We start from the raw sequence: 19,119 nt of genomic DNA, 5'->3' as shown, positions 1-19,119 counted from the left end.
TAGCTCTCTAGCTCCCAACTGGTTTTGAAAATCAAAGAGAGGAAAGAACTAGAGCATGTGGTAAAATAGATAAAATAAAAACCAAGGTATTAGTTAAAAATAATAACAGTAGCCAGGGAAGGACATAGGGGAAGTAAAATGAAGAGAGGGTGGTTAATGAACACACAGTACAGAGAAATAACATCTAAGGTTTTGTAACAAGTAGGATATTCTGTCTCATACATTTAACTTAACGTTTCACAACATCCAGTGGAGAAACTTTTGAATGTTGTTGACACACACACACCACCACCACCACCACTGTTGTTTAGACACTGTAGGGGCCACTTATTCAGATATGATCATGAAATATTTTGGATTTAAATATTGAAATATAATACTGTATCCTTGAATGTGTAACTAAGTGTGGCATTTTGAATGACAAATGCCTTCCTAGGTGCATGTATTTGAATACTGGCTGAATGTTTTTGCCTGTGTTTGGAGATATCATGAATTCTTTAGGAGGTAATGAAGTTCTGAAGAAGTAAATCACTGGGGTTTTACAGGTTTATATAATGGTCCCTCTTCCAGTTCACTCTCTTTGCTTCATGTTTGTAGTTAAAGATGTGATCTCTCATCTTCCTGCTCTAGACGCTTGCTCTCCGAGCATTGTAAATTCCCCCTCTAGAGCGATAATCAAAAATCACTTCATTTTTCCATAAGGCACTTTGAGTCAAGGAGGTTTTTCACACCACCAAAACAAAAGTCTAGAAAGAGACTAGTGAAGAAAGTAGAACACAAAGACAGTAACGGGAGACTATTTTTAGGGGCACAAATTCAGATGGAGCACATTTTGGAGATAGAAAGTGATAAAAAGGACTTCACGTTACAATTTTTTTAAAAATTGGGCAGATTGTATGGGTGAGGATTCAATAATTCAACTGCTTACTGAGCAGCATAACAATTATATCCAAGGAATGGAACACTTTATTTAACTAAGCACTTAAACCCATGTTTATCGTTCTTAGAATAAAATGTTATCTACATTACTTACATAACTACAGGATTATGGATTTAAAGTGTGTTTTTAGAGATGTAGTTTCCAATCCACCCTCTCTTTTTATCAGAAAGTCTCCGGTTTCCATCTGAATAATGAGGATACTGTTCTAAAAAAAATTATCCAGAGTTAAGAACAATAAAAAAATCCAAAAACTGAAAATCATCTGCCCTATTTCTTGAAGATTTTGAAAGCAGAACTCTTGTCTTCTATTCCAATTTTTTTTTTTAAATCATAGGGAAATGGATGGAAGTAGAGAAATAACAGGAAAACTTTGGAATCACCTCAAAGTTTGGTCCAGCAGGTTAAGATAGTAATGATGTTATTTATTCACCATAAATAACAATTACAGAGGACACACCATTGGGATGAAGATGTGTTGGGTCCTAGAGGAAATGCAGAGGCAAGTGGAAAGTAGATATAATTGAGATATATTGTATACATATATTAAATTTTCAAAAATTGAAAATATCTTCAAACACTAATGAAAATGTTACATTTTGTGAAGACGAACACTCTGAGTGTTAACTCTAACATTTAAAGAAACTACTAAAATAAAAAAGAATCATTAAAGCTCACATCATGCTATGTTTTTTCTGTAAGAACCCTGCCTACTTGGAGCTAGAGAGATGCATAAGTGGTTAAGAGCAAGTGTTTTGAAGATGACCTGAATTTGATTCCCAGCACCCAAATGTTGGTGTACAACTTCCATGATCCCAGCTCCAGAATGTCTGATTCTCTTTTCTGAAAGCTGTAGGCACCATGTACACAAGCACACCACAGAGAAATCACTTGTATACCATAAAATAAAATTAATAAAATATTCACAAAGATCATTGACTTGACAAAATAAGATAAAGGGATAATATATTGCACATGTGTTTGCAACTTCAGATATGGAGTTAGAAAAGAATGGATTTGTAAATCTTACTCAAACATAATGCCATTGTTTAAATGTTTCCTTATGACACATTTAAGCACAGCTGTGGAAGATCAAGACTTAAACATGACTGAAATGCCTTCAGGGTATAAAATAGATGCAAGCTTTCCATATGGGTTAACTCCCATCTTAAGTATTATAGAGAAAATACGATGCATTGATTTATAATATGAAAGTTTTATTAAATAATAATTCTTTAAAATATTTCTTGTCTTAGATACTGTCCAGATGTGTCAATTGTCCCTCAATCTGACATAATATCCTTTCACATGTACTCACTCATAAGTAGTTTTTTAAACATAAAGCAAAGAAAACCAGCCCACAAATCACAGTCCATAAATGACAACAGTGAGGACCCTAAGAGAGACTTACATAGATCTAATCTACATGGGAAGTAGAAAAAGACAAGATCTCCTGAGTAAATTGGGAGCATGGGGACCTTGGGAAAGGGCTGAAGGGGAGGGGGGAGGCAGAAAGGGGAGGAGAGAAAACGTAGGGCTCAATAACAATCAGTTAAAAAATCCTTTCTGTTGCTTGTTTATTGCTCAGTCATCCCTTTTGTGTCAAATGACAGTAGTAGCATTATTAGCAATTATTTTACTCATATATTTTTATCTGAAAAAATAAAATCGAGGCAAGAGAAGTAGGAGAAAGGAGGGCAACCGTAATAATAAACTTCTAAATACACATGCCACTGAAAGCATCACACAAGGGTTTTTCTGTTAGTAGACCCTGCTGCTTAAGGTTGTATTTCACCTTATCCAGGGAGCTCTCTAAGCTCCACCTAATAATATGGATGACTTCCTTCATAGCAGGACTCCCTTGCTACCCTATCTGGACAGTGTCTCCAGGCCTAGATGCCTGCCTTATTGGAAAGCTGTCCCTGAGTCTGTGTGCTTAAGTGTGACTTTTGATATAGTTCCATGCAAATGTTCACACCCTGATATCTACATGACTATTAGGTATTGTTTTCTAGCATGGTAGGACCATGCAGCCAAACACAAATTAGGTAACACCCCACCTGTTGCTGGAGGCTGCTTGTTTGTTCCCGGCTGCTCAGCCCCAAAATAACCACACAGAAACTGTGTTAATTAAATCACTATTTGGCCTATTATCTCTAGCTTCTTATTGGCTAGCTCTTACATTTTAATTTAACCCATTTCTCTTAATTTGTGTATCACCCGTGGCTGTGGCTTACTGGGTAAAATTCTGTTGGGCATCTGGCGTCTGCCTCCCAAGAGGTTACATGGCTTCTCCCTGATTCTGACATCTTTCTGTCAACATTCAGTTTAGTTTTCCCCACCTAGCTCTATTCTGCCCTGCTATCGGCTCAAAGTACTTTCTTTATTCATTAACCAACAAAAGCGACACGTATACAAAATGATCTCCCATACCACCCACATATATATATACATATGTGTATATATATATATATATATTCCTATATATTTTACCTATATATTCCCCTTACTCTGAAATAAAGTTACGTTGTAACACTGAAGCAGGCTTCTGGAAGGTTATTTCTGTGGTACTCACAGTTCATACAAAGCCCTACATGCCACCTTTGCTCCCTTTGTCCTCATGGACTGGTGGCCAATGAACCTTGAGGAAAAGGGAAAACTCACACTTGTGGAGAGCTTGAGGAATTAAAAATAGCTCTATAAAATATATCTTTCACAAAGTCTACTTTGCAAATGCACTAATTAATATCGTTCTATTGTCAACTGCTAAGTCTGATGACATAAATACTGGGAGAAATAATACTAAAGCCAGCCTTTTAGGATTGTCAAACTTTTATAAAGCATGCTTTTTTTGATATATTCAAATTTATGAAAATACATAAATATAATTCATATTTTCCAATTAGATAATTTCTTCTGTAAACCATCAGTGGATTTTTAGTTGAATTAATGAGAAAAGCTGACCTAATTTCATTTACCAGATGTTAAAAGAAAGTTTCTTAATGGTTTCATGAGTTCATGGACAATTAAATTATGCATTTTGTTATATAACCATATATTTTCTGTATAATATCATTTTAATTAGTTTCAATCACATCTTGAATCTAGATTATTCTAGAAAGAATTACTTGGGGGTTCGAAATAGTAAGAAAACCACTTAGTGATGTACAGCAGATATTTTGTTTTAAAATTTTTATATGAATAATGTGTGAGAGAGATTATTATACTGTTCTCTTCAAGATTTTCATCAAAACATTGTAGATTGTAGTTAGCAGTTGCCTGTGACTATTTGAGATCATAGCTATAGATTCTGTGAGGCACCTGTCCTCAGGGTATGAAATCTCATTCCCCAGTTCAAATGTCTCCTGGGTTTAATAACTTACTTTAAAAAAAAGAGTATAGTAGAAGTAAAATAACCTTCTAAACTAGCTTTTTAGAAGGCTGCAGTTTCTGTCTTATTGATATCCTCTCATTTTCCTTACCTCCAATGGCAGGCGCCAAGTGAAGTCAATGCTAAAACAGTGGAGAAGACAGAAATTGGCTGGTGGCCAGAGAGAATACACGGTGAACATGAAGAAAAAACCCTTGCAATCAAGACCTTAGAGTCAGAATCACATCAATGAAATTTAAAATAGATATTTGTGGGCTTAACAATGTTTATGTGACTTTATTTGGAGGTAAGTTCTTTAGTTAAACCTTGACACAAACATGACGTTGGCCACATACCTGACTGTAACTTCAGGGTGACATTGAACCAGAATCCTGACTTTCTAACCCATAGAGACAATGAAGGAACAACTCACTTTTGTTGGTTTTAAACCATAAATTTATGTTAATCATCCAACAGTAAGTAATTACTATGTTGAATGGTTTAAAATGCTAAGGAAGACAACATTTTCTGTTGCATATTTCTACTTTTTATTAAAGTGAGGCTCTTGACAAACACTAGTATATTAACAATATAACCATTTCTTGTTTTGGTTCAACAAAGCACATTTTTTTTCATTAACTTTTGTAGAAAAAGAACATTAATATTCAGTGGCATCTACTAAGCTACAAGCCAGAGGCCCCCAACCTGCTACACTCAAAAGTCATCAGAAATCCTTTATTTGACTCAAATGGTATTATATTTGCTAGATGTTTAATAATTATTAATGAAAACTATAAGTAACATTAAAAATTGGGATATTTTGGTTCAAATTTCCTTTCATATCTGACTTGCTATAACACTGCCTTAAGAAATAAAAACATGCAATTGCAATCAAACTCAAGTGCTCTCTCAATAGGAGAGACACTGTAAAAAATTAACTAGAGAACTTTCATTGTGACAAAAATAAATAAAACAAATAAACAGAAAACACTGTAACATTTTCAAATCTATAAACTTTTAAATTTTTTATCTAAAATAATAAAAGCAACCTCCAAATTATGCCACCTAACAGAAATGACTAACTTGCAGGCACGTTAATGAATGAACACTTCAAATTACTCAAAGATATCCTAAGATTTAGGAAAAAATATAGTTATGGACAGTAGATTAAAGAAATTATATAGTTATTATTTAGTGATGAAGGACTCTAGGAACTTGTAAACTTTCCTTGAGTTAATCATAAAAGACTATGAGAGATTAAGTGATTCAAATATAAACTGAATAATAAAGTTGATAATGCAGTTAACAAAATACAATTAAAATGAAATCTAAATCTTCCTTGCTTTCATTTTGTAAGATTTATTTTTTTAACTATTAAGATTGCTTTATACTTGATTTCTTTACTATGAGTTTACTTTAGATTCTAGAAAATATTACTAGGAACAAAGGGATGATATATGGCTATATTAAACAGTCAGTTTCCTGTATCAGCATGGATTTTATAAGGTACAATTAATGTAACTTAAAAGTGTTAAAAACCTCTTTCTAATGATTTCATTCATATCCTTGTGTTCTTCCCAATTCATGACACTTATTCTTCAATTTTATCTCTCATAAATCACTCAGCATTTGGAACCTTAGTGACTTCATGGAAGACATCATATTGAATCTGAGTGATAGGAAGTTTGATTATGATCAATTTGAATGACTAAGATTTGTTAACATAAGTGGGCTTCCTTTGTCAGTGAAAGATTAAAATCTAATCTTTGTCAATGACACTTCAGTAAAATTGTTTTATTGTTTATTTGTCTTCATGTTGAGGAAAGACAACCTTTTCCAGGGTACTGAAAATATCTGTTGAAAATCAATATATTTATTAATAATGTATCTTATAGTGATGTTCTGTAAATTAATAAAAATAGCAAGATGATAATAATATTGATTTCACAGCTATTTTTAGGCACAATTCTTATTCTCTTTACAGATATTTCAATTTTAGAAACATTTATAAGGAACATAAATAAAATAGACTTAGTCAAGTTATCTGCACTATTTACTTTAGAGTTAGTCAATGAAGTATCAAAACACATACTGGTTATGATGTAGCAGACACTGGGGAGTGAATGATTGGGACAGGAATTGCGCACAGCAATATATGGAATCACTGAGTGAATTGAAGATGCTATACTTGAGAAGAAAAGTTTCATAAGAAAAGTAAACATTCTTTTCAACTATCTCATATTGTCTTTAGAAACAAAATTTCTACTTTCTATGTGTAGTTCTAAAGGAAACAAACAAGGCTACAGGACAGAAATTTCAAGAAACCGTTCAGTATTATAAGGACCTGCTTTTATGTAATGAGCAATGTAGTAAACACAATTCAGGAAACCATTTGCTAACCTTGAACTTAGGAAAGGTGATAGAAAAAAAATATCTATGGTGCCTTCTTTTCTTTGATACTGTTTCTTTGCAATCTATAAAGCAGTCAGATCTTGTATATTCTACATAAGAATAAGTTGTATCTATAGTTTTTTTTTTGTGTGTGTTATAGCTATTTTATAGAAGTCTGTTAATTGTTATTATTTTGTAGGTTTTTTTAATAACGTTGCTCATAGTTCAAATTAAATAATCTATTTATTGAATTTGAAAAAACATTAAGTCAACATAAAAATAACAACTTTCAAGACAATTTTCATATTTTTCAGATGGATTAGCAATTCATATATTTTAAAAGTAGCTATTTGATTACTTAAAATCATTTACTGGATAAAAAATGAATGCTCTTTCTATAGACTGCTTCCATAGTCCTCTCCCCAAGCAGGACTAGGAATTAAACTAAAATTAGTATCACTAATCATCTACTAATCAGTATCCTTCAAAATACATTTAGAAAAATATAAGTCAAAATAAGTACTTTTCTAGGATGTATTATGCTAAATCCACATTAATTCTGCTTCCAGTTTGTGAGGATTATTGAAATAGTTTCTACTCGAAAGCCAAAATAGAGCTAAGAATGACACGGATATTATGAAGCTGGGTCACAATGACAAGAGAAGAGTAATGATATTTGCTTCTGCCTGTTTTATTTGTAAGTATGTTGATGAAATGGAGACTCAAATCATAATTAAGGAGATTTAAAGGTTACAGTTTAAGATACTGACAATCAAAATGTAAAGCACTGTGGTTTCCAGTTTAAAGAGAGTAGTACACCATAAGCTATCTCACCCTGAATTATGAAGATAGAGTTAATAATGGTCAAGAAATGTTCATGATGTCTTGCTAAATATTATGACTTGACCTTTGGTAGGAACATTACTGACATACACATTTGCATTTGGTCCAGAGACTAGCAATGGCATTCCTTCCCATGGATAGCATGTTAAACTTGAAATTCCATAGAAATGAGGAAAGGATTAGAATCTCCTATTTCCCACTCCAAGCACAGACTATTTCCATTCAAAATATTGTAACACATCACACCAATCAGTTCATATAAAATGCACAATTATAATAAAGAGCACGTGTGGATCCTGATAGAAAACAAGTCTTTAGTATGAATATTTGTGGCATGTTTCAATACTTTCCCCCTTTCCATTGTAAATGCTAGAATGAGTGGGAAGAAACAAAGCCTTCCCAGAGGCAACAGAACTTAGAAAATAGTCCCAGACCAAATCTCTGGGTGGGGAGAAACTGCCTAGAAGAGGTAAAACAATTCTGGCTGCATAAAAATCAGGGCAGACAAGGATAGGACTAAACAGAAGCAGCTTGTGTAAGATTGGAAGACAGAGGAAGCAGTGTATCAGAGACATCCAGAAACATTTCATGAAGTCAGAGATAGATGGTGAGAGTTATGTGTGTATTTTTCTATTGATTGTGGGGGGGGTGAAAGTGGGATTTTGAGAGTCATGTGTGCGTGTCTTTCTATTGATTATTGGGGGTGATAGTGATAAATACACAAAATTTATCTTGATAATGTTTGAAATTTGATAAGGGCAGAAGTAGAGACAGACATCTCTTTGTCAGGTACAGAAAGGGCAATCAGCATGAGATGAATTCACACATAAATTTACAGCTGTAAAACCGAAATCCTTCAAAAATGAGTTGCTCAAAACAAACAAGCAGACAGACAGATAAAAATTCCTTGTATTTTAACCAAAGCAAAAGTTTACTTTTTGTAAATAAAAATGTATACATGTACTTTTTAAAAAGCTCTCACCAGAAAATTTCTCTCCTACAATAGACAAAAGCTATGATTTATCATTTTTCCACAACTTGAAGAGAACCACAAACCCATAAAAATGTCAAGGGCTTGGGAGTAAATGTCCAATCAGCTCAAGGAGAGCAAGATAAACCTTGCTAATCTCACACACAGCACTCACCAGGAGAATAAATCCAGGAAATCCATGAAAGGTATCCTCCTGCTGCAATGGAATAAAACTAGAGATAACTACAGAAGCATCTTAAATTACTCAGAAATTAATGATTTATGTCTGAATAGTATCTTACTAAATACATTTAAAACGCTTCAAATTACATTTTTAAAATACCACAACATGATGATTTTCTCAATCTTTTCAGCCCGGTCCTGTAGATCTAGATAAGTGGGACAGGGTTAAGAAAATCAAGACACGTGGATTGTGATGCTTGGCATCCAGGCTATTTTCTTCCTGTTGTGTTCTTGCTTACGGCATTGAAAAAGAAAGCTAATATATCCTACAGACTCAAAAGAACAATATTGACCTAATAGAAACTTCTAGATACCTTGTAGAAGATATATAATAGAAGGAAACTAGGGTCCACTGACTCAATATATATGATGGAGGCCACACCCTTGTACCTTGAGAGACTACAAGTAGTCATAATCCACTAATGTGAGGGTTAAAGTCTAGACAAGTTAGTGACTTGTTTTGTTCCTGGTGGGAAGCAGGAGAGGAGTTCCTTCAGTCAAATCTCTGTTGAGTTGATTCTAGATACTTCTAGATACTTGAAGCTTCCACCTATTGGAAATCTTGGTGCTGGAACCAAATTTTTTTTAAATATCCAGTTTTTGATTATATAAAAAATTCACACTTTGTATAAAAGCAGAGATTGTGTAGTCTAGTTATATCATAAATAGATAAATATATTTAATAGCACATTGTATGTGGCCAAACTTGCACATTTGACTCTGTAAAAATTGGAAGCCACATATAAGAGATTATTTTAATCAGTAGGATAATATATATGTTATAAAAATGCGAAAATAGATGCAGCGTCTAAGATATTCAGCATCTAGACAATATTCCACTTTGTCAATGACCAAAGTAGAGTGAGACTTCCAGGGGAAGTGGCCTGTTTCATCTGATTTTAGATGTTCTGTTCTTCTTTTAGATACACTATGAAAAGAAGCAATTTCCACATGTAGAAAGAGACAATTTAGGATGTCACCCTGGAGCAGAGAGAATTTGACTATTGCCACTTTTTCAGTAGGACTTTTAAAGCCATGTGCTCTGAATGATCAGTGGAATCAAAAACTTTTTTTTTGTTTGAAAGAACCTCTTTTCAAAAAATATAAAATGTGTTCAGATGCTGGATAGAATCCCATAATTTTTCTTAATTATTATTAAACTTGTACTTAAAAACTTCTTCAATGGCACACAAGCCAAATAATGAGTACAAGGCATTATGGTAATACAATGATAAACTCCTAAAAGGTGTTTGATGATCCTTGAGTATTTAGCTTTCTACCCTATTATTGTAACTACTAGCTTTGTATAGCCTACATAAAATCGGGGAGACAGGGTGTCCCTGTCTTTCAGGAAGAACCCTTGCTTTTCTTTGTGTGCCTATTGAGAAACCATTTAACTTTTCCCCCACAGAGCTGCTTTCCCTTCTGTCCACATGAATCTTCCACTATTTCCAACTCCTCTAAAAGCGTTTTTTGACTCGTGATACTTTGTGTAACATTCCAGGCCAAACTACATTTATATATACACATATGCCATAATCAATCATTGCCAAAACCAAGAAATCAAAATGAGGAGAAATATTTTTAAAGAGAAAACTATCAGTATCATTCATGCAGAAGAAATCTGGTGCAATTTATTCCTTACTGGTAGCATGGCTCTTTCTAGAGTGTGTTTTGCTAGCATTTCCGGTAAGACAATATAATACTGAGAAGTGGTCACCTACGTCTAAGGAGCGAAAGTGAGGATTTTGAATAAAAGAACTATGTTCAGTCATCACTAACAATTTCCATAAACCTCGAATCTGACACCCATGGTACCCTGGGCTTCAGGGATGATCCAGTTTAAAAGAGAAACAAAGTCTGGTGGGGGTGGTTCACACCTTTATTCAATACTTGAGGGTCACCTGATTTTAATCCCAGCACTAAGAAAGAGGAGACAGGAAGGGATGTGGCTGGGCAGAGAGAGGAACGTAAGGCAGGAGGAGACAGGAACTCAAAGCATTCAGTCTGAGGACTTGTAGAGACAGGATTGTCCATTCAATCAGAGGATTCAGTAGAGATAAGAGCTAGTGGCTGGCTGTTCTGCTTCTCTTACCCTTCAGCATTGATTGCTATGTCTGACTCGGAGCGTTTTATTATTAAGACCAATTTGAATTCTCACTACACACACAGTCGTTCCTTTCACTAGTGACATGATTCACAGAGGCTACCTAAAAGAAATAGCATTTCCTCTTTGAGAAAATGCTTATACTGCGAACATAATCCTATCATAATATTGGCAATATCTATAGACATCCATATTCTCAAACCTTCAAGGCCTTAGTTCACCCAAGTTTCCAATATATTTAAATACTGAAGTAAAACTGTTGATACCCTCTGTCTCAGTTGTCTGCATGACTTTAGAATACTTACTAAGAAAAATAGACATTAATATTATGATTTCTTTTTTATTAGTTCTTTAGGAATTTCATATGTCTTTTGATTGTATACATCTCCTCCTTCTTTCCTCTAAGACCCCCCTTACCCACCCGATTTGGGGTTCTCTGATTTTTCCCTCTTTGAATCCACTAAGTCATAATTGCTGCCTGTGTGGACTTGAATGTATGGTGGACTTAGCATGGACTGCATTATAAAAGACAGTTGACTCTCCCTCTCTAGGTTGCTAACTATTGCCAAACGGCAGATCCATATGTTAAACATTTTTACTTAGTGAAAGACCTTTCTTAATGATTTTTGATCAAGTACTGGAAGTTTGCACCGAAGGTAAGCTGGTACTACTACTTTTACAGGCAGAAAACTGGGAACATTTAAAGGTCTCCTTCTCCAGCTTCAAAACACTATGTCCACTGGGAAACTGTTTGAAAGAGCAGCAAATCGCACCATACACAAAAGAACACAGTGTGTGATGCCTGCCACCTGTACAAAGCCCAAATGCGTTGCCTGAATGGCTTAACAATAGCCGTCAAAGACAGCAGAAATACTGAACAGATTTTACGGACTCAAAGCAGAGCTAGCTGGTAAGAGCCACAATTATACACGAACAACCAGCGTGCAAAGCCGGGAGGAGAGTAACGCTTGCGAAAAGGAAAGAGCAGCCACCTCTGAGATAAAGTTGTGAAAGGCAAGCAAAGGTGACTGAGAGCATTTAAAAATACATGCCAAGTGTGGAAATGTAATGATGATGATGGAGAAACTTGTAATGGGACTTCAAAGTCACCTTTCCCCTAGTCTTAAATTTAAAACCAGCGCTATCGTCTATTGTTCACTTATTTCAGTGCACCAAATGCTACATTTTAAAATGATGGCTTCAGGAGCGCTTCTTTTATTGTTTTCGTAAAGTAAGTAAAGAGCCTTAGGTCCAATGACAATTTGCTACTTCATAAGCAGAAGTCTGTTTTGTTATGGAAGGGTGAAGTGGTCACCAGAATGAACCATAAAAGTGCAGGGGCCACAATGAGCAACAGCCCTGCTGTTAAGATTTAAGGTATATCACCTGCTCTCTCCAGAAGCAGTGTCTCCCAAGAGGCTACCATTAACCAATGAGGTGGGGAGTGGATAGGCATCCTGAACCTACCAGGATGCTTCTGGTGGCTCAAACGGAGCTCTTCCATGAAGCATCTCATTCTGTCATGCCAAAGCTGTGTCTGTCACTTCAATTCTGTATCTCTTCAATTATTGCCAGCAACCTCATTATTTTCCTTTACAGGAAATGTTTCTGTTGGTAGAATCCTTGCATTGGAGTGCAGTGTTGATCATGTCTACTCCATTAAACGAAAGCATCTCTTCTTAAATAAGCATTGCTCTTAAGCTCCTTAACCAAAGATGCTGAAATTCTAGGAAGAAACAAATCACTAACATAGGAGAAATATCGTATCTTCCAATGACTTCTAAACTATCTCACAAAGCAAAGACCAAAGTAAAATAAAATGGAAGCAATAAAATGTATATAATATATCGTTAGGAGAAGAAAGACTTTAGAAGGGGGAAAATAATTATTAAAATAGAATTATTTATAGATAAAATTATAGAATCAAATTAAATGCTTTTATTCTTTATTTGTCTTTTTATATACTCTGTTTACTTAACTGAACATATTAATATTTGATATGATATTTGGGAAAAATTTTAAATATGTCTGTACTACATCAACTAACTCGGGGAAAACTGTAATAAAATTCAGGCAGTAGAGGAGAGTTTTGGATTCCTGCATGTCTACTGTCTTCAAGAAATGATTAGAACTAGACTCTTGGCTTATTTCTCCCACATGTCCAGTATAGCTCTCCTCTCACCCCAACAGGTCTTGCAAGTTCAAATTTCTATCCCCCTTCTAAGGAGAGTCCAATCCTGATTTCCTTATGCTAGATTTTCTCAAGAAACTTTACTTTTCCTATTCCTTACAGGACACTCAGCAAGCACTCAAGGATTCTAGTCTGCTTCACAGGTGACCACAGGCATGGGGCACTGCAACCAGAAGGCAGGCTTTTCACCAAGACTCCTCTTTGGAAATAAAGAAGAAATAAGTATGAATTCCCTTGCTCACTATCATTCACCTCTCTATATTCTAAAATTCTTCTTCTTTTTTTATTTTTTAAAATTTTCGAGACAGGGTTTCTCCATAGCTTTTGGTTCCTGTCCTGGAACTAGCTCTTCTAGACCAGGCTGGCCTCGAACTCACAGAGATCTGCCTGCCTCTGCCTCGCGAGTGCTGGGATTAAAGGTGTGCGCCACCACCGCCCGGCTGTATTCTAAAATTCTAATTTTATAATGGAAGAAATATACTTCAGAATGTTATGCTACACATGATTCTTATATATGCAGTTTGCCAAAACGCAAGCGTCTCATCGAGTTCTCAGCTGAAGAACTTTTCCACTACAGCCTCATTCCAAGATTATAGGAAGAAGTGTATGCAAACTCCTAACTGACAACTGGGGGGTATCATCCTCATCTGATTAGGGAGTGTCGTCCCATATGTCTCTGTGGTTTAATGCCTATTCTGAATGCTCACTGTGAGGAAGCACCTGTGATTTATACAGCTCATGGTCTGTTCTCTCCAATAAGAACCAGATTGTGGAGCCGGGCGATGGTGGCGCACACCTTTAATCCCAGCACTCAGGAGGCAGAGACAGGTGGATCTCTGTGAGTTCGAGACCAGCCTGGTCTACAGAGTTAGTTCCAGGACAGGCTCCAAAGCCACAGAGAAACCCTGTCTCGAAAAACAAAAACAAAACAAAACAAAACAAACAAACAAACAAAAGAACCAGATTGTGATTTTTTTCCCCCTGGGGAATTTGATCATCTCCATCTAAGTAGTGTAGGCACTTCATCTTTGCTGTTACTGGTACTTTAGATGTCATAAGTCATGACAGGGTCCATTGCTATCCTAAGTTTGAGAAGTCTGTAAAGTAGACGTCTACTGACATTTGATTTGCAATGAATCTCCACTAGTTTTAAGATTAAGCTCACATAGAAAAGCAACTTTACAATGAAGTACACAAACATCCTATACTATTATTGACTTCTTTATGTATGTCCATAATTAAAAGAGAGAAAGTGTTCAACTTCTTCTTCTTGGTGGGCAAATGATTTTCCTTTCCTTCTCTCCTCTCCTGTTTGTTCTTCAGTGATGACATCCTCCCTCTTTTGAAAACTCAGCCTCATGACATTGCAGTTATTGAGAAAGTGAGATGCGGAAATGAAGGAATGATGCTAGATACCTAGACCAAAACTTGCCTCCATTGTCTCATTATTTTATCTTTTTTTTCGTTAAGTCAACAATATATCCTATATATCTATTTTCAAAAATCTTGGTAATTATCAAATAATCAAGAGTTAATTATTGCTATCTTACTCATTGCATTGATACGAAAAAATGTCTCCAAGTCTCTCTTTTTTTTTTCTTCCTTCTATATCTCACAAAATAGCCATGTGACAAGATGGCGAAAGATGATAGAGATGTAGAAAAATAATTAGCAGCAATAAAACTAGAACACTGCCTAGGTCAATCATGTGAAGCACTTTACTCAACGTTCTAATTCAATTCGTTTGGTATTTAGAACTAATTTCAGATGCCTGCTTATAATTTGTAATTGGATGGTAGGCAGCCTGATTAAATTGTATGCAGCTTAGTCAGGAAGAACTAATAGAATGATCTTCCAAGACAGGAATCCAGGCTTAAGTAACATTTCAAACTCGAACTTTCGCATACATTTTTCTTAACTGATGAGCAAATCATAATTCAACTCTCCTCAAATTTTTGTTTCTTCAGTGACTTAGCAAAGGCTAGATAAGGTCAGGAATAATAACTGAGGATGAAGAGGTATAAATAGCAGCTTGCTATGAGACTTTCATGATTTTGTAGGATAAAAACCTCACAGACAAGGGACCGGATGTTTCTATATGCCTCTATCTTATTTAGCAAAATAAGAAATATAAATTTGTAAAGAGTTTTTACTTTTTTATTATTCTCGTGAGAATGGAAACAAACTGTTATAAAATTTAAATTACTACAGATAAATAACTTGAACCTCTTAACTTATACCATCATGAAAAGAAACTGATTATTTCCCCCAAAGTAACACAGTCAGAGCACTTTGTCCAAATCACTCACCAAAGCCTTTATTTTCTCCCTTAAGGGCAGCTTGTTCTCAATGATGGTGAGAAGTTCTGATTCAGAGAACTGATGTCACTCCTGACTTCTTTTTCGTCCCTGGTTCCCATTTGCTTTACTACTTGGGAGCCCATTCTCTTCCAGGAGCTCATCAGCGATCTTGTTCATTTACCTTTAGTGGATGCCTGTGTGTTCTTATTGATTTCGGTTAACGTTCCATTCTCTAAATTACAGAACTTTCTGAAGGAGCTCTTTGCTATAATTTGGGTCATGGTCGTGTGCTTGTGCCGACGAGGGATCCCCGAACTTTTGCAAACACAAATCCAGCTGAAGCACTTTTCAACATCTCACCTCATGCTTTCCACAAATTGAGTTCAAGAATATTCCTGCTTGAGGAAGTTTTCTTCAAATGAAATTATTTGACTTTGTTTAATTCAAGTCACTTGTGAGGCTTCCCATGCTTCCAAAGCCAGTTAAGAAACCAAACCATCATTAAACATGAAAATTAGAAATGATTCTCAGTGGCTTCCAGGAGAGAAATAACTAAGCCCTGGATTTTAAGTGCTATTTAAAAAAAATACTTCCTGATTATATTGTTTCACTTTCATTGGAAGGACACATACTGAAGTGAACTATTTTGATTTCTAAAATGACTTTTAAAAATCCAATTCTACTTTGAGGAGTGTGTGTGTGTGTGTGCATGCGCGTGCGTTAGTGTGCATGCATTCACGTGCATATACAATACCCGCTGTGTAGTACTGTATAAACATATGAGTCTATGCAGGTTTACATGCACATGTGTGTATGCAAGTGAAGGTTAGCGGTCAGCATGGAGTGTCTTCCCTTGGTCACTCTCCACCTTTTCAAAGACAGAGTCTCTGACTCACAGGAAACACCTATCTGGTTAGTCTGACTGGCCAGAAAGCTTCAGGAATCCACCTGGATATACCCAGCTCCAAAACCAGGGTGACTAGCACATGCAAACCCAGCTTTCTGTGTGGGTTCTGAGGGTTTCAACTCTGGTCTGCATGCTTGCATGGTAGGCATTTCAACAACTGAGTCATTTAGTGCCACGGTCCCTTCTTTGGGGTTTTTAACTATCATCAACACCTATGAATATAAGAAAAATATACAGTCTTCTTATTAACAAATTCACATTCATTAAACTTATTAGTTATGTTAGCCAAACCTTATGTGCTCGTTGCTTTATTTGCCATTTAATTTATAACTAAATGAAAGCAGTTTTATGCTAAAATTAACATTGGTAATATCAATTTTTCAAAAGATTTCATGAAGTTTAAAATTAGCTTATCTCAAAAGTCAATTAGCTCTTTAGAAATTGTAAATACCTACCTTTACAAACTTTTGCACACAATGTCTATTTTATGGCATTAATATCGCCAAATAAGCTGCCATGTGCTTGTCATTTTATTATTTGCTTTAGGCCTTATTTTGTATTCCGTAACTTTTAAATGTCCCAATGTTCCAATACACTTGGTTTAGAATTTTCATATTGAATCCCCTAGTCTAGCAATATTACCTCATTTTAAAGCCATTGTATTTTAAATTTTAGACATTCATTTCCTTTATGGTTTTTGTGTTGACTTATTCACTCTTCTTCCTCAGACCTGACAACCTGACACTGTTTTGCTTGCTCTTATGTACGTTGGCTTTTGCTTTCTCTTGTTTTATATTTCTGGGCATTTTCCCTTTATTAATACAGGCTAGCCTTTTTAGTACATATGATTGACACATTCAGGCTAAATTGACTGAGCCCCTGTGAGCCTATCCCAGTGATTTGTCGGTAGGGAGAATATTAGTCCTGATAGTAGCAGAATGAGCAAAAACTTTCTCTTGGTGCTCTATTAGGATACCAACCCCATGGTGGAAGGCTTTGCTAAGTGAACTAACTAACTATCCAAGCCCTTGTTCCTAATGTCATCACATCAATAATTAGGTAGCAATATGTCAGCCTTGGAGGACTCATATTCAGATCATTCCATTCAACCCCTGCTTCCCAGCTTTCATGTCTTTCTAATGCACCAAGTATATTTTGCATAGTTTGAATATATTGTACCTAAAATTCAGTATTGAAACCTAATGCCCAATCTGATATGTTACGATGTTTGCCCCAGGCTGGAACTACAGCTCAATGATAGAATGCTTGCCTGGCATGCGCTCAAGCATGGACTTCCCCGTGCTTGATCTCAGCACCACAGAGGAAGATTAAATATGTGAGTCTTTCAGGAAGTTATTTAAACTATAGAGGTTTCTCCTTTGTGAACGAGATAAAGTCACTTGTTAAAAAAAACTTCATTGTTTACCAAGTGAGAAGAAATATTCCTTCTTCTGGATGATTCCAAACCAAGGTACATCTTAGATGGGGAAAGTAGCTCTCATCAGACATCTGCGTCTGCTGTCTAATCTTGGACTTCTGAACTTCTGAAACTGTGAGAAAATTAACTAATGTTCTTTATTAGTTTCCCAGTTTTGTGCAAGTTGTTATAGAAGCCCAGGTAGACTAAGGATATTTATTCCATATCCCAATAGCATCTATAGTCTTTGTTCATTCCAGCATCAACTGAAAAGTCTGAACTCTCATCTAAATGTTTAAATCAAATGTGGGTCAGGATGGAGTTATGATTCATCTAATGCAAACACACCTCCAGCTGTGAGCCTGCAAAATTAAACAAGCTATCTGCTGCCAAAACACAACAGTAGGGTAGACACTTGCATGCCAAAATGGAGAAACAAGCAAGTGGTAACAAGAAGTTCCATGTTAATCTGAGACACAGCAGGACAGACAGTAAGTATCAAATATTACAAATTATAAATAATCACTGTTGACCTATATCCTCACATTCAGACACCAGGTCAAGAGAGTGAATTGAAGCTCCACATAGCACCATTCATATATTTTCCACTGAATACAGTTCATGTCGAAGCTCTTATTTATTCTAGCCAGGTACTTGCAGATAGCCTGGTCTCACGTTGCACACCATGCTCTACTATGCTGCATTAGCACTATGGCCTTAATACATCGTTCAGATAAGCATTGCCAAGTGGGTATCTTCTGTGATAATTTCACCCCTCTGGCAGCCTTCTGTCTAGTTCCTGTCTCGGAGGCTCCAATTGTCACTATCCTTCAAAATCTAAGGTGGTAGCCATATCCTGACTGGGAGCAAACAAATTTCATGCCACACTTGGATAAACTATTTCCCAGCTAGGAATTGCCAAGAGGGACATCAATAAATGCAGGAAACCAAAGGCTGGAAACAGAAGAAAGTATTATTGTCACAGAAGCATTCATGACTACTCCATTAAAATTAAAATTGTTCTGTAATATACTATTGGGCCATAATGGTAATGACATCCCTAATAGTCTCTGAAGAGCCTTTTTTGGGACTGTAATTTGAATGTAAAATATCGCCAATAGGCATATGTGGCTGAAAAGTTGGCCTCAGTTGTTGGTAAAGTTTGGAGAGTTGTTGGCATAGTTTGGAGAGTTCTTAGAACCTTAAAGAAGTAGGGAATATCTGGCAGAAGAATGACATTGGTTGGGCCTTTTTGGGTTATGTTGGAGGTTATTAGACTATACCTAATTATGGTATAGCCTATCTTTTCTGACTTTCCAAACTGTGGTGCCATTCTGACACCATATTTTCTCTACTACCATGAACTAAATTTCCCCTGAGTCTGTTGGAATAAAATAAGCTTTCTTAACTTTATTTTCTGTCAGGTATCTTGTCAACAGTAAC

The 19,119-nt window shown here is 35.7% G+C and overlaps 1 long non-coding RNA gene across 1 annotated transcript in view; it reads right to left on the bottom strand.

Moving 5' to 3' along the window:
- Window positions 1–19,119, bottom strand: part of LOC126506566 (uncharacterized) — a 73,039-nt gene that overhangs the window by 46,770 nt on the left and 7,150 nt on the right. The window contains exon 2 of the long non-coding RNA XR_007593249.1: window positions 8,687–8,728. This is a non-coding gene — a long non-coding RNA (uncharacterized lncRNA). The remainder of the gene's footprint in view (window positions 1–8,686; window positions 8,729–19,119) is intronic.

Source organism: Alexandromys fortis, unplaced genomic scaffold (genome assembly GCF_014885135.2).
Source record: "Alexandromys fortis isolate MF-2015 unplaced genomic scaffold, M_Fortis_MF-2015_v1.1 scaffold_0, whole genome shotgun sequence".
Classification (NCBI taxonomy): Eukaryota; Metazoa; Chordata; class Mammalia; order Rodentia; family Cricetidae; genus Alexandromys; species Alexandromys fortis.
The sequence above is the reverse complement of the archived record's forward strand: the minus strand, read 5'-3'. Positions and strand labels throughout refer to the sequence as shown.